Source organism: Miscanthus floridulus, chromosome 10 (genome assembly GCF_019320115.1).
Source record: "Miscanthus floridulus cultivar M001 chromosome 10, ASM1932011v1, whole genome shotgun sequence".
In the NCBI taxonomy this organism is placed as follows: domain Eukaryota; kingdom Viridiplantae; phylum Streptophyta; class Magnoliopsida; order Poales; family Poaceae; genus Miscanthus; species Miscanthus floridulus.
The window spans coordinates 105,714,811-105,729,029 of NC_089589.1; the positions used below are offsets into that span (position 1 = coordinate 105,714,811).

Consider the following 14,219-nt stretch of genomic DNA (forward strand, 5'->3'; position numbering starts at 1 on the left):
AGTGAAGAACAATATTTACATCACTCACCATGGGGTTTGAGCCCAGCATGGGCTCAAGGCGAAGCTCGAGTGTCTCGACATTGGGGTCGTTGATTGGCCCAGGGTCAGTGGAGGGTGCTCCTCCTCCAGTGGGCACCACAACAAGTGCCTCCTTGCGGATGCATAGTACGCTGAGCTGGTCGGCGATGAAGTCCAGACTCCCAAAGATGAAGGTCTAGAGTGGCACGAAGATGGGAGGAACCCACATCCCTGCAAGCGGGAGCATGGGAAACTCCAGCGAGCCAAAGCGAATCGTATCGCTCGAGCCCGCCATGCCAAAGATGGTGGAAAGATGGGCCATCCGATGACCAAAAGCATGAACGCACGGCGTCCTCCCCACGGACGGCGCCAACTGTCGGTGCGAAAAGTGACCAATAAGTAAATATTTATAGTTTTGCCGTGCGTTGTGATCGGATGTGGCCTAGCACTCAATGACACAAGATTTATACTGGTTCAGGCAACGTGCCCTAGTCCAGTTTCAGTCGGTCGATGACTTTATTCCTGAGCCCAGGTGCTTAAAGTTTGTTGTGGGGTTACAAACGAATAGGAATGAGAAGGGGGGTGTTAGAGGCCCGGTCGAACTCTGAACCAAGTGGCCGAGAGTGACTGGGGCTCTAATATATGCTAAGTATTGGAGAGTATGCTCTATGTGTCTCTAGATCTTGTTGAGCTATTGCGTTCTTGAGTCGTCGAGAGAGTCTTCCAGAGAGAAGAAGCCAGCCTCCTTTTTTAGGAGAGAGCGCATCCCCTTTTATAGTTGAAAGGGATGGCCTTACAAGTCAGAGAGAAAGAGAGAAAATGTATATATGTGCTGCCTAGTCTTGTTGCTCATGCCATCGGGTACGGGATGGCTGCTAGCGCCCACAATACTGTTTATGCCTAGACACGTCTGGCAGGCTCTACCAAGTTCGCCTGGTACAGCAAACGTCGACGCCCATAATACTGTTTGTGGTCTGACGTGTCTAGAGGGTTGTATAGTGTTGGGTTCATAAACCCGGGGTCCCTCATGGACCGCCTTCCCCACAAAGGCTCGGCCCAAGCAGACAACATTGCAAACAACGCACAACTCATGGGCCGGCCCAAGTCACTAAATGATAGGCTAGAAGGACAATCCAATCTCCGACCCAAAGGCCTAGCCAAGGAGAACAGTGCCCGTTTCCGACTCTGGCCCACCTCTCTGACCGGAGCGCTCACTTCGGTCTCCGGCCCGCCTCCAGACGGCCTCTCCGACCGAAAGGCCTGGCCAAGCACCGCTTGCAGACTCCGACCCTCATCTTCGACCGAGGATGCGCCAGACCCCTGCTCACTGCTCCTCTCCAACTGGCGCATTCAGAGCCGACTAGGACTAACCAACCGGGGATGCCCGCTCGATAAGGACTAGGGAATGGACGAAGAAAGTAATGGCACACAAGTCAAACCACACTACCAGGACCCTACCCTGTGCACCAGCCAGGCAGTACCTTGCAACCTTCCAAGCATTTCAGAACCCAAGCAGTGTTGTGGGCGCTGACTATTTCCCCTACAATGTTGTGGGCGCCATTAACTCCCATACGGTAAGGCTCCCCCCACATGCCTCTGGCATCAATAGTGTTGTGGGCACCGACATCTACCATACTAAGCGAACATGGTAAAACCCCTAGTGTGCCTCCAGGAATCAACAGTGTGGCAGGCGCCGACGTCTGTCACACCCGAAGAAGACAAACACAACCTCCCACGTGCATCTAACATTCAACAGTGACATCAACAGTATTGTGGGTGCCTACCATTATCTTGTACCCGCCGGCGTGGGCAAGAAGGCTTAGTAGCATACATACTCTCTCCCTCTCACTTGTAAGGCCATCCCCTTCTTCTATAAAAAGGGATGCGCTCTCTTCCAGTTGATTCAGATTCATTCAGATCGATAAGTTCACTAGTATACAACAACATAACCGCCAGGTTCAAGCCACGAGCATACGCTCGAACACTTAGCTCACAGCGAAGCTCCCGTCACTCTCGGCCCGTCTGACCAGAGTTCGACCGGACCTCTTGTACCCCCCATCTTTCTCCTTCTCGTTTGTAACCCCACTACAAACTTCGAGCACCAGGGCTCAGGAATAAAGTCACCGACCGACTCATTCTGGACGTAGGGCACATTGCCTGAACCAGTATAAACCCTGTGTCATTGAGTGCTAGGCCACCTACAAATATTTACGTGTTGATCACTTTCTGCACTGACATATAGTGTCCGTCTGTCATGACCTGGAGGCACCATCTTGCAGGTGTGCACGGTATGGCAGGGTACGGTCCTCGGTTTTGCGGTTGACTTGAGCGCATTACCTTATCTGCTCTGCCTGCTCTCTAGGACCACATCGAGCGGGCGTCCCCGGTCGGTCGTTCCCAGTCATCCCCGACCGTGTCAGTCGGGAAAGAGCAGCGAGTAGAGGTCCGGCGTATCCTTGGTCGGAGAAAGGGGTCGGGCGAGGCGGGGCCTGCCCCCAGAGGTCGGAGGTGCCAGTCGGGGACTGGATCGTGGTCTTGGCCTGTTATTGTGTATCTAGGCCGGCCTAGGCGTGTGTTGTCGTTGCGCCGCCTGCTAGGCCGAGTTTTGTAGGGAAACGGGTCCATTGGGGACCCTGGGTTTATGAACCCAACACAACGTTTTTTCATCGTTGCACAAGGGTTAAAAGTTAGTACGAGTGGTTCCAAATAATTCTAGGAGATGTCTAGTATATATGCTTGACTAATTCTCCTTATGACAAGTGGATGGCATGTATGTAGGCACCAAGCGGTGACACCCAAAAATAATGGTTATAACTAGTGCTTCATATATATTACATGCATGTCGTACATTTTTATTAATCATGTCTTACAATGCATGTCCAAGAATAGGAGGATTGGATCAAAAGCTGTGGCCGCATTAATCCATGACCGGGATGCTAGATGCCGATACTGGGAACCATCCACACAAGTGTCAAGTATTGCTCGCCGATTTCACATGACACAATTGCACCTAAAATGACTATATATACATGCTTCACCGGACACACGCTACTCAACACAAGACATCTCATTGTTTATTATTAGATATATTGAGCAGGACACTACTCAGATTCATCACATACACATACATATATGTAATCAACCATGAAAGGAAGTTCAGACATCACACTTGCTCACGTTATTCAATTGATGCTTGCCCTTCGTATATCAAGGTATAAAAAAGTATAAAGGTAGCCTTTGTTAGGCAACCTAGCCAATAGTCAGAGCCGAATCTGGGGCATTATTGCCATACATAACATACGGAGCCGGCCAACAAATGGTATTTTTATTGTTTTCGTCGAACTTGTAGAAGACAATAAGACGTACCCATCCTGGATCGATTGGAGATGTGTGTGTGTGTGTGTGTGGGGGGGGGGGGGGGGGGGGGGGGGGGGGGGGGGGGGGGTGGGGGGTGGGGGGGGGGGGGGCAGTCCATTGGATATACGTTTGCATCTCTTATATCTGCCCTTTCATTAAGCATCAGGTTAATATTTTCCGGAGTAATCTCCTTGCCAACCATGTGTTCCCATACTTCTCTAGGGGCAGGAGCACGGGCAGGGACAGCCATGATCATGTACTATCCTTAGCTTTTCTCCCTTTTGTAACTATTATAACACCAATAAGAATCAATAATCGAGCAACATTGATATAATCAAATAGAAACATAACATGTCGTTTCGAACTAATGCTATCATACTTTCATACTAAGCAGATGTCTTAATCGAAGCCGAGCAGCAAACAATCTACTGAAATGTTAAAAGGAAAATTTTTGAAAGCAATAACTAACAAATAAATACATGACAACCTCTGGAGAAGAAGAAGACGCGGTAGCCTATGGTGATGATACCTGCTCTAAGTATATGTTTGTATATACACACACAAACATTTGTATAGTAGCTTGGCTTTTCTCGGTGAAAACAATGTAACCGTTTTGTCCACCTTTCATTAGGAAACACCGTCATATTGCCCATTTGCTGTCAATAAACGATAGATGTCGACCATAACAATGCATACGGTCTGCTAATAACGTGTAAGCACGAACGTCATAACAATGCATTCAGTCTGCCAATAACGCGTAAGCACAAACGTCATACCAATTAATGCAGTATGGCAATAACATGTAAGCACAAACGTGTATATACGTGAACTAGTATGTACGTGATACTAACAAGTATATTGAACTAGCATGTACGTATATATGCATAAATAATGTACATGTCCAATAGACTTCTTGGACAAGCATGTGCGTTAAAAAAAACTTTTCTCTCTCTCTAGCCGTAGAGGTCCATTCTGTCCCAGGCAGAGGCAGAGCTACCAGATATAAGGCTTTAATTTAATCACTGAAAATTTACAGTAAATTCATCCAAGCTCAAAAAAATTATGTGAACATAACGATGCATGCAGTCTGCTAGGTTTGACTTAGTGAACATCATCATATGGTCCTACTTAGTAGGCATCGTCTATTCTTCTCCATGTCCTCCTTGTTCGTCTATTCATCCATTCTCCGGAGCTCCTCTCTGGCCTCGTCTGCCTTTTGTCTGATGACGCGCAAGCACGCCTGCCTTTGATAGGCCTCGACTCGACGTCGCTTTTCTTGGATCTCTTCATGCATCTGGTTCAAGGCGTCGAGGCCCCTTTCCTCGGTGTCTTCGTCGTCATCCTGATGCACCACGCCAGCTACGTCAACCCTGGGTGGGCTGGGCTGGGGTTGAGCCTCGTTCGAGGCTGGGGGAGGCCTTTCTAGGCCATCCGAGGCTCCTATCAGCAGTGCGGTTGTCCGAGGCGAGGTGGGCTCCCTGCCTCCGTCCGCGGAGGTTCCAGCGACCGTGTCTGCCCCACGCGAGGGCGGAGGATCTCTGTTACTGTTGTGGCTAGTTCTTCTTGTACCAACCGCCATTGGTTTGAAACTTGTGGTACGATGGGGTCCCCACGGTCGGCGCCAACTTTGGTCACTCCTGGCCTCTCGCCTTCACTGTGGACTACGCGGGGAGAGGCCGAGGGTTTCCCACATGGAATCCCGCGGAGGTGAGCGTACAGAGCGAAGGTTCCCATAGGGGGGCAAGAATTAAATGCGATTTAATTTCTTATTATATTGCCAAAAAGTCCTCCTGAATACACGGCGCCTCCGGGTATTTATAGCTCATACCCGGGGTTCTGGCAAAATTACAGAAGAGTTGATGTGGGGCCGTCAGCTATAACATGGCGGTCAAGGGCAAAGGGGTAGTCCTCCGTATCCCCAACTAACCACCCTACTCCCCTACTGGATGTGTAGGACCGCCTCTGCCGCCTCCGGGCTTTCCCTCGCTAGGGCCCGCGCGAGGCCCCCGGGCGCCCCGAGCGAGGGTTTGTCACCTGTTACCGTCTGGCCCCCTCCCCTGACGACTTCACGGACAAAGGCGTCGAACCCTCGCCCGCGATACTTGCAAAAACAGAGCACAGAGTGAATTGAACCCTAGCGACGGAGGCCGCGCTCCGCAGCGAGGGGTGGTCAGATTGCCCAACGAAGGGTCAGGTGTCACGGTAGGAGCTGCACCCGGGGAGCATCCCCCAACAGTATATACCCTCAAAAGACCGATTTCATTGGAACCAACTTGTTATGGATGTGTTTTGACTAGACCCTGAAAAGGTCCTACTCCGCAAGTTCTCCACCATCTTCGCCGAGCCACATCGCCTGCCGCTTTCTCGCTCCCGTGACCACAACATCACCTTAGAGTCGGGCTCGCAGCCGATGGACATATGGCAATCCCAACAACCAGCGATCGACTTACAAGGATGAGTTGGAGCGCTAGTGTGCCGCCATGCAAGGATGCAAAACTATTGGAGTATGGATTTTCAACGTCATGTTGTCTATCCACTACCGGACTCCCGGCCTTTGCCGAGAGCCCGAAGCTCTCGGCAAAGACGAGTTGACGCTCAGCAAACTATTTGCCGAGAGCAGCTCTCGGCAAAGAACCATCGGCAAAACATCTACCGGCAAAGGATTCTTTGCCGAGAGCCCCTCTCGGCAAAATATTTACCGAGAGTAATCTCAAGGCTCTCGGCAAACTCTAGCTCTCGGCAAACTGGCGCGCCCTGGTAACGACCAAACGACCGCTAACGGTGTGACAGCTTCTTTACCAAGAGCGACCGTCGGCAAAGAACTTCTTTGCCGAGAGCGACCGTCGGCAAAGAATTGTTAAAAAAAAGATTTGCGGCAAAGGTGGTGTTCAAAAAAAAATATAGGTTTGCCGAGAGCCGACCATCAAGCTCTCGGCAAAGAGGCATATTTGCCGAGAGTCGACCACCAAGCTCTCGGCAAAGAGGCATATTTGCCGAGAGCCGACCACCAAGCTCTCGGCAAAGAGGCAGATATGCCGAGAGCCCTACTCTCGGCAAAGAGTCCAGAGAGCATTTTTTTTGTTTTTGAGAGCATTTTTTATTTTTGTTTATATTTCCAGCTTCAACAACACATATTTCACAAATATAACACATCATCCACATCACATATATCACAAATATGTCATCAACATCATATGTCTCACATTATAATCCATCTAAACATCTCAAATCCAACGACACATGTCCATCTCAAAGTGCTAAGTTCATCTCACACAAGTTCATGTCACAAAGTGCTAATACATGATGAAGAACAACAGGCTCACCCCCAAGGCTCCCACCCTCCCGATGGCGGCTGCTGCTGCTGGCGGAAGGTGTGGATACGGCTGGTACCCCGACCCTCCCGACGGCTGCTGATGCGGCGGAAGTTGTGGATACGGTTGGTGCCACGACCCTCCCGATGATGGCTGCTCAGGCACATCATTCGAACCCGCCGATTGATTCTGCACAAAGGAGAATAAAATTAGTAATTATAGTAATACTAAGGCATATAATTGTAATCTAAGCGTAGACAAGTCAAAATTTGCAGAACTAGGTATAAAATTATAATCTAAGCCTAGACACATCAAAGTTTCGGCAGCACCTCCCCTGCACGGTGGGGTTTCCAAAACCTGCAAGAAAACCAACGGCACGATGGCCGCCCACCACATATCAACGGCACGATGGCCGCCACACATATATATCAACGGCACGAAGGCCTCCCATCACATCAACGGCACGATGGCCAACATGTACAGTAAAGAGCTTTTGTTAGAGAAGTTGAACTCACGTATGAGTAAGGTGGGTATGGGTAAGGCGGTGGAGGAGCGAACAGCTCTAGTGGCGCTGGACGACCCATCGTGACGCCAAGACTTGCCACGTACTGAGCCAAGGCATCAAACCTCGCCCGCTCGGCCTCCCACCTCTGTCGCTCGGCCTCCCGCTCCCTCTGTCGCTCTTCCTCCACCCTAGCCTTATGCTCCTCGAGCGCATGCACCTGAGCCTATAATTTTTCACCGCATTGTTACAAGCAATTTCGAGGAATGTAAAACCAATGAACGACGAATAAAACAGAAATAACCTGTAGTGCTGCCACACGATGCGTCGAAGTGTCCTGCCTTGGGCGTATGGGCACGCTACCGCTCGTGCTGCTTGTCCGGACCTGTGAGAGAGTGGGAGTGGTGTGCGGGTCGAGCGTGCTGTTGCCGATGAGGTACCGCCCATGCTTCTTGCCTCCTCCCACCCTCATGACGATGTCGCCGTCAATGTCCGCGGTGTGCGGATCCCAGTCTGCCCCATGGACTCCCCTTGCCGCCTCGGTGTACTGACTGATGCGCTCGGGGATGCTCTCGTTGGTGAACGACTCGGCTGGGTCGTCCGGGTTCCAGTTGATGTTGTCTATCGCCTTGCCCTTGTGGGCCAGAACCCATGACTTGAGCTCTTCCGCATGGCTGGTTTTGATGTGCAGCCGACTGCGAGAAAAACAACAAGACGATTATAAATCATGCAGGAATAAACGTCTGAAAGAATAAATGAAGCTACACCAAGTCACGTACCCATCTAGCCCCGAATTCGTGGATGTTAAGGTTGCCCTGGTGGTGTGATACACCTGGCATCAGCAAACGTCGTTCCCGGAGGACGGTGTGGTTATCCGCCCAATTGCCACTCACCCACCTGTCGACCATCATCTGTCAGGCCCGCGTTTTATTGGCGCACCAGCCAGGAGGCACCTGTACGACATCAAGTACATTGATAGATATAAGAACAATTCAAGCCTACCCAATCTCAGAAGAAATCAATATTGATGTTGTATATTTACCTTCAGGTACTGCTCTTTGGTCAGATGCATTAATCTTGCATCTTCTTTCTTTACCTTCCGATGCTCGTAGACGGCACAGTAATCGATGATGGCCTGGAGCCACGCCTCGTAATGCATGTCTGAGATGCGACCTCTAAAAGATTTGGCCGCCGCCTTGGCCGCCCTCGCCTCGTAGCCCTCGGCGCATTTGAAGAAGTCCTGCATATAGAAAAGATGTATCAATACACTGGTTCAAGAAACTCTAGCGAATGCAATGTATTGAGCAAAGTAGTGGGAGGAAGACTTACCCAAAACTCGCACATAACCCGCTCCGCCACGCTTTCGTACTGTGCGGCCCGTCTCGTCCTCCGCATCAGGGGCGGCGACGTAGTGCTCGTACGTGTAGGCCGGCTCCTAGAGCTTCGGCGTAGCGAACCAAGCCTGGGAAGTGTTCCCTACAGAGAAGACCCAGGATGCCATTGGGCAACCTTTTGTGAGCACCTGGGACCACGACCTTCCAAGACCTGCGTAAGTGATTAAGAAAAAACTGTTAGTTTCCATTGTGATTCTATCATATGTAGGAGCGAAAAAAATGTAAAAGTTACGTACTTTTGCCCAACGGGTCGAATGACCGGGCGTAGAGCCTCAGGTATCGGCCGCTCAGGTAGGCTCGCCGGACCTCGTTGGTAGACACCCGAGGTTCCGGTGGAACTGGAACCGCCTGCCTCGGCCTCCTGCTCGTCCTCCCGCTCCTCCTGCTCGTCCAGCTGCTCGGCCTCCTGCTCGGCCTGTAGCTCGTCCTCTCCCTGCTGAGCCTGCTCAGTCCACCTGCTCTTCCTCCCGCTCCTCCTCGGGCTCTGGTGCTGCTGCTGCTGCAGGCTGAGGCGGTGGCGCCCTAGGCCTCCTCCCGGCCGCCCTCCTCCTCCTCCCCTGAGGTGGTGCCGACCCCCCAGCTTCACCTGAGGGCGCTGGTGTACTGCCCCCCGTGTCGTAAAGCGACCTGACCGCCCGCAAAGCTCTGCGGCCCGCCATCTTTGCACAATCACCTACAAGACATAAACAATAAGATCGGATTAGATGGATCATAAACAAGACATTATTATAAAGAGATGCAAAATAAATAAAGCATAATTAAAAAATAACATAATATTACATGTATTAGAAATAATCATCCCCATCGGGATTAGCTGGATCATAGCTCTCATCATCACTATCAGCCATGTCGAAATGTTCAACACTTTCCAAAGGAGCAACTATGTCATCATTGCCATTGCCAATATGTAATCCTTCAAGTAACGCCAAGTCCTTCGCATTTTCCACCTCATCCCCCTCGTCCACATCAACATCCATTTCATTGTCTACTTCCATTTCCATAGCTCCGGTTAAGTCAATCTCAAAAGTCCCTTGTAGGCCCTCTTCTTGATAGAACTCTCCATCATATGTGTTTGGGTCGAAGTTGTAGTCTTCGGCGTTTGGGGAAGGTGCTTTACCGTGCGGCGATACCTTGTGCACAATATCCCAACCCTGAAGACGAGGGTCCCTTTGGCACGAGTAGGGGAGATAATAAACTTGTGTGGCCTATTGAGCCACAATATAGACATCCTTTCCGCCATAGACTGGAATCCTGTCGAATTTCTACTAGCCCAAGGGAAGGACTTCGTCTCGTTTCTTGAGGATCAAATCAATGGCATTTGAATACGACAAGGTTAAGAGGTTTGCGACCACGAAACCTAAGTTCGTATATTTCTTCAATTCTTCCATAATACTCGGCCCCATCAAGGCCGCCAGTAAAAACTCCTGGAATTCGTGGTTCTTCGATTGGGCCTGGCTCTGCTCGTGTCTTGTTGTGTGAAATCGGTATCCATTCACATCATAACCAGAAAATGACTCGACCCTATGTTCAAAGCCATTGGCAACCTGTCTCAACTCTGGATTCATAGTCAAATCGGTTTGGCTCTGCAAGGTCAAGGAGGATAGATCGTTAAATTGGAATGTACAAGCAACTAGGGAATGTCAATCGACGAACGAGCTAAATTGCATAGTACCTTTTGTTTGAACCAAGAAATAAAATCAGGAGATTCCATTTCCCGCACCCTGATGAAGAATGGTGTCACGCTCTTGCGGGGTAGGTTCCCTTGATAGATGCCAGTTCTCATTAATAAACTCCCTGTAATCGGCGAGAAACAAGGAGGTTGGATGCAGAATGTTGACGGCATATTTAATTAACAAGTTCGTGCAAGAAGCCACTTACTGCATGTACGGCTCCATTTCGGTAAGATTGGTGAACACATATATAATGATTGTGAGCCACTCTTCGTTTTTCAACAACAATGAGGTCGCATCACTCGCACTTCCAAGTTGCCCTTGGAAAAGGCTAAGTTTTGATTCATTTTCACTAGCATTATAACGAGGGGGTCGATTATGCACGCTAGGAAGCTTGTCACCATAGTATGCTTGTGTGAAGTTAGTAACCTCCTCTAGAACGAATGCCTCCGCCATGGAAGCCTCGATTTTGCATTTGTTTTTGCATTCTTCTGAAGAACCTTTAGACATCTCTCGAATCGGAAGGTACCATAGGATTTCAACGGGGTACGGACTCTGCCTCTTCTCACCATCACTAGAGTCTACCTCTAAGATACCTAGAGGATTTACACTTTGGACAGTACTTTGCATCCACGTGTGCTTTTTCCTAAAGAGGACGCAGCCCTTCGAACAAGCATGTATCTGCTCATACGGCATCTTAAGTGCACAAAGGACCTTCTGCGATTCGTACATGTTCTGTGGCAGAAGGTGACCGGCCAGAAGGATGGAGCCAATAACTGTCAACATTTCATCAAAGTTCTCTCGACTAAGGTTGAACTGGGACTTTAAGGCCATTAAGCGTGAAATGCCATCAAGCTTTGAAATCTGTGTGTGGCCATGAAGGGGTTTCCCTGCCGCAGACAACATGTCGTAATACGTCTTTGCGCTTGCCTCTGGCTCCTCCTCCTCCTGCTGCCTACGTTCGTCAGCGAAGTGTGCTTCGTGAAAGTCATCTAACCAAGCTGCTACCCCGGCATCAGCATTGTAATCCTCGACACGTGGTCTCACCACCTCCTCTCTCACACGATCGGCTTCACCGTGGTGGGTCCACTGGGTATAGTTTTCGTAAATCCATGCCTAGCCAGATGTGAAGTCATCACCTCCTTTGTCTGCCTCTTTCTGTTCTTATAGTTGATGCAGGGACAAAAAACGGCACTGCACTCCGGGAGCCTGGTCAAATACTTGCTTGATGAAAGCCTCGGTCTTGTCGACCCATTCTCTTGGTAATCTCACGGGCGCTCCGGCGGCCCGAGTACATCCACTCACGGTCATCCATCCTCTAACATATATATCAGCCAAGTAATAAATATAACCATGGACTTGCATCTACACGTCGTTCCTACCATCTAATAGGTAAGGATAGGTCCTAATCCCACCCGAGGATGCGTAGATGGTGTTCGTTCCCATGGTCTGGTCCTATCCGAAGCCGAATTTCGGCAGCACCTCCCCGCTGTTCTCCAAATACACGTCCCGACAGGGAGATTGTGTATCCGGAGAACAACAGGAAGGTACTGTCGAAACTCTGTCTCGGATCGGAGCAGACCATGGAAACTAACACCATCTGCGCATCCTCGGGTTGTCCAAAAAACGTGGACAATTCGAAACAGATACGGTTATTGATATGCAAAGATCTGCATATTCTAACCGTATCTCTTTCGAACGGGAGACACCTAACTGGGTTACGTGAAGATACATGACTAGGACAAAGAAAGAGTGGTTATACCTTAGGTGGCGGTGAAGTCAGGCTAGCGGGGCCGTGGCGGGTCGGTGCAGTGGCGAGGCGATGCGGTGCGGTGCGGGCAGACCTAGGGGACATCGGGGTACTCCGACTCGGCTCCTGCAAAAAGAAAGAAGCAAAATAACGTCAACTCAAAAATTCGGCAGCATCTCCCCTGAACGGTGAGGTTTGCCAAACCTAAAGAAAACCACGGCACGATGGCCGACAACCACATATATATCAAGGAACCACATGCAGCTTAATTATCAACTACTACTACTCTAACTACTACAACTACTACTACACAAACTACTACTACCACTACTAATATGTTATTTTTTCATTTGTTTCTAAATCTGAATTTTGCTCTGGATTTGCTGATGCCCAAAATATAAACGCAATTAGACAGCTGTGCTGATATAGACTGCTGTACTGATAGTTATTTAAATTTAATTGCATTTTATATACATAGCATAAAGCTTAATACTGCTGATTATGTTGACACAAGCAGTCTATATCAGCACAGTCTGATTATACTACTGCTACTATATAAACCAAAGGCGTGATCGATCCATGCCCTTAAGATTATATTTTTCATATATTTCTTATATGGTGTCGGATAGCTCATTTTTCTTATTCCTGCGAAAGCACAAGTACACTTGCCGTTCCTCTGGAAAGTAATGTATTTTTGCTGCTTCCCTTGTTCCAAGCGATGAGAGAGGAGATGATAGCATGGCCACAAAGTATACTGCTGCAAACCAAACATGCAAGTTTGTGGGAAGGGTAACTAAAAAATGTGTGGCAATCATGAAATCGGCGTATATTGAGATCCACGTGACGAGGGGTGGTTAAAGATGTGGTGTGATATGATGCTTCATTTTGTACAGCAGTAGGACCGGAGTCTAGCTAATTGGTTTGAAACGCGTGCAGGTGGTCTTATTAATCTTATATTTGCAGTCGTTATTAAGGAGGTACACGTACTCTATATACAGTTGGCAGCTCCATCATATTCATATGATCGGTCACGTGAATGTGATCCGAAAGAAAGGAAGAAGAGCAGCACGATCCCTGTGCTCTAGCTGCGCAGCTGGAAATGGTCCCACCCCCATTTTCCTGGAGCTTGCTAGACTGACAGTGAAATGGCCAGCATATCTCTATCATCGTCTGCTTCGCCACCACCATAGGAGTATGTATTTGTTTTCAACGGTCAGCCAAGCCAGATATAGCTGCTGTTCATTATTATAATAAAGAAAATAGCAGGTGGTGGGCCCCGCCTCACCCGTACCCAACCTAGCTTCTACTGTAGGAGAAAAGCTGTGCCTGCCGACACGTACTAGCTTTTACTTTGATTATTTTGAATTTAATTTTTAACCTTGTGGAGCTTAATTTGTTATCGATTTGGCACATGGAGTGGTGTACTAGTGTGTAGTGTCTCCTGGGCTGATGTGGTGAGAGTCATGCCTATGAAGTGGAGGGCACAGCAAGAAAGTGTACTAGTGTGAAGTGGAGTCATGCCTATGAAGTGGAGGGCACAGCAAGAAGGTGCTAGCCCAGGCCGTAGTGGATACTGCTGTACTCGTGAGAGTCATGCTTATGCTCCTGGCAATACAAGAAGAGGGGAGGGCAGGGCAGGACGGAGCTCACGCGGCGCAAGCAAGCAAAGCATAAGCAGCAATGGGGATCTGCTGCAGCAAGGCGGCAGCAGGGGAGCTGGACGACGACGAGGGCTTGGGCTTCCCATGGATGCACGACGACCTGTTCCACAGCCACCTGTGGGCCAGCGCCGGCGTCTCCGTGCACACCAAGCAGGGATGGAAGGGCGCCAACCAGGACGCCATGACCGTCTATCCACTATAGCTGCTAAGAATTGAATTCGTACAACCTGAGATGTTAGTAGAAAGAAAAAACTAGCAACCTGAAATTATGTACTTCCCCATCTTTATTGCCCACACCACCAGTGTCCTGAGAGCTTGCATTGTACATGAACCTGCCTGGGCCGCAACATTTAAAACTATGTTGGCACATCCATATCTTTGTACCTTATTATTAGCATCTCCAATGCAAGTACATCGTTTTTTTTCCTCATTCACACACGCGATTTGCTTGATCTTGATGTGTGGCAATTGTATCAAGATGCTTAGGACTTTGCTGGCCACAAAGGCCACATCTTCTGCGGAGTGTTTGACGGCCATGGCACCTGTGCGATCAGCC

The 14,219-nt window shown here is 49.3% G+C and overlaps 2 long non-coding RNA genes across 2 annotated transcripts; both read right to left on the minus strand.

Annotated features, from left to right (window-relative positions):
- Positions 1-7,337: 7,337 nt before the first annotated feature.
- LOC136485957 (uncharacterized) lies at positions 7,338-8,098 on the minus strand. The gene is made up of 3 exons (XR_010766617.1): positions 7,968-8,098; positions 7,493-7,883; positions 7,338-7,414 (listed from the first exon to the last, which is right to left on the minus strand). It is a non-coding gene; the product is annotated as an uncharacterized lncRNA (long non-coding RNA).
- Positions 8,099-8,602: 504 nt separating this feature from the next.
- LOC136486008 (uncharacterized) lies at positions 8,603-9,625 on the minus strand. The gene is made up of 3 exons (XR_010766639.1): positions 9,363-9,625; positions 8,819-9,255; positions 8,603-8,733 (listed from the first exon to the last, which is right to left on the minus strand). It is a non-coding gene; the product is annotated as an uncharacterized lncRNA (long non-coding RNA).
- Positions 9,626-14,219: the final 4,594 nt, after the last annotated feature.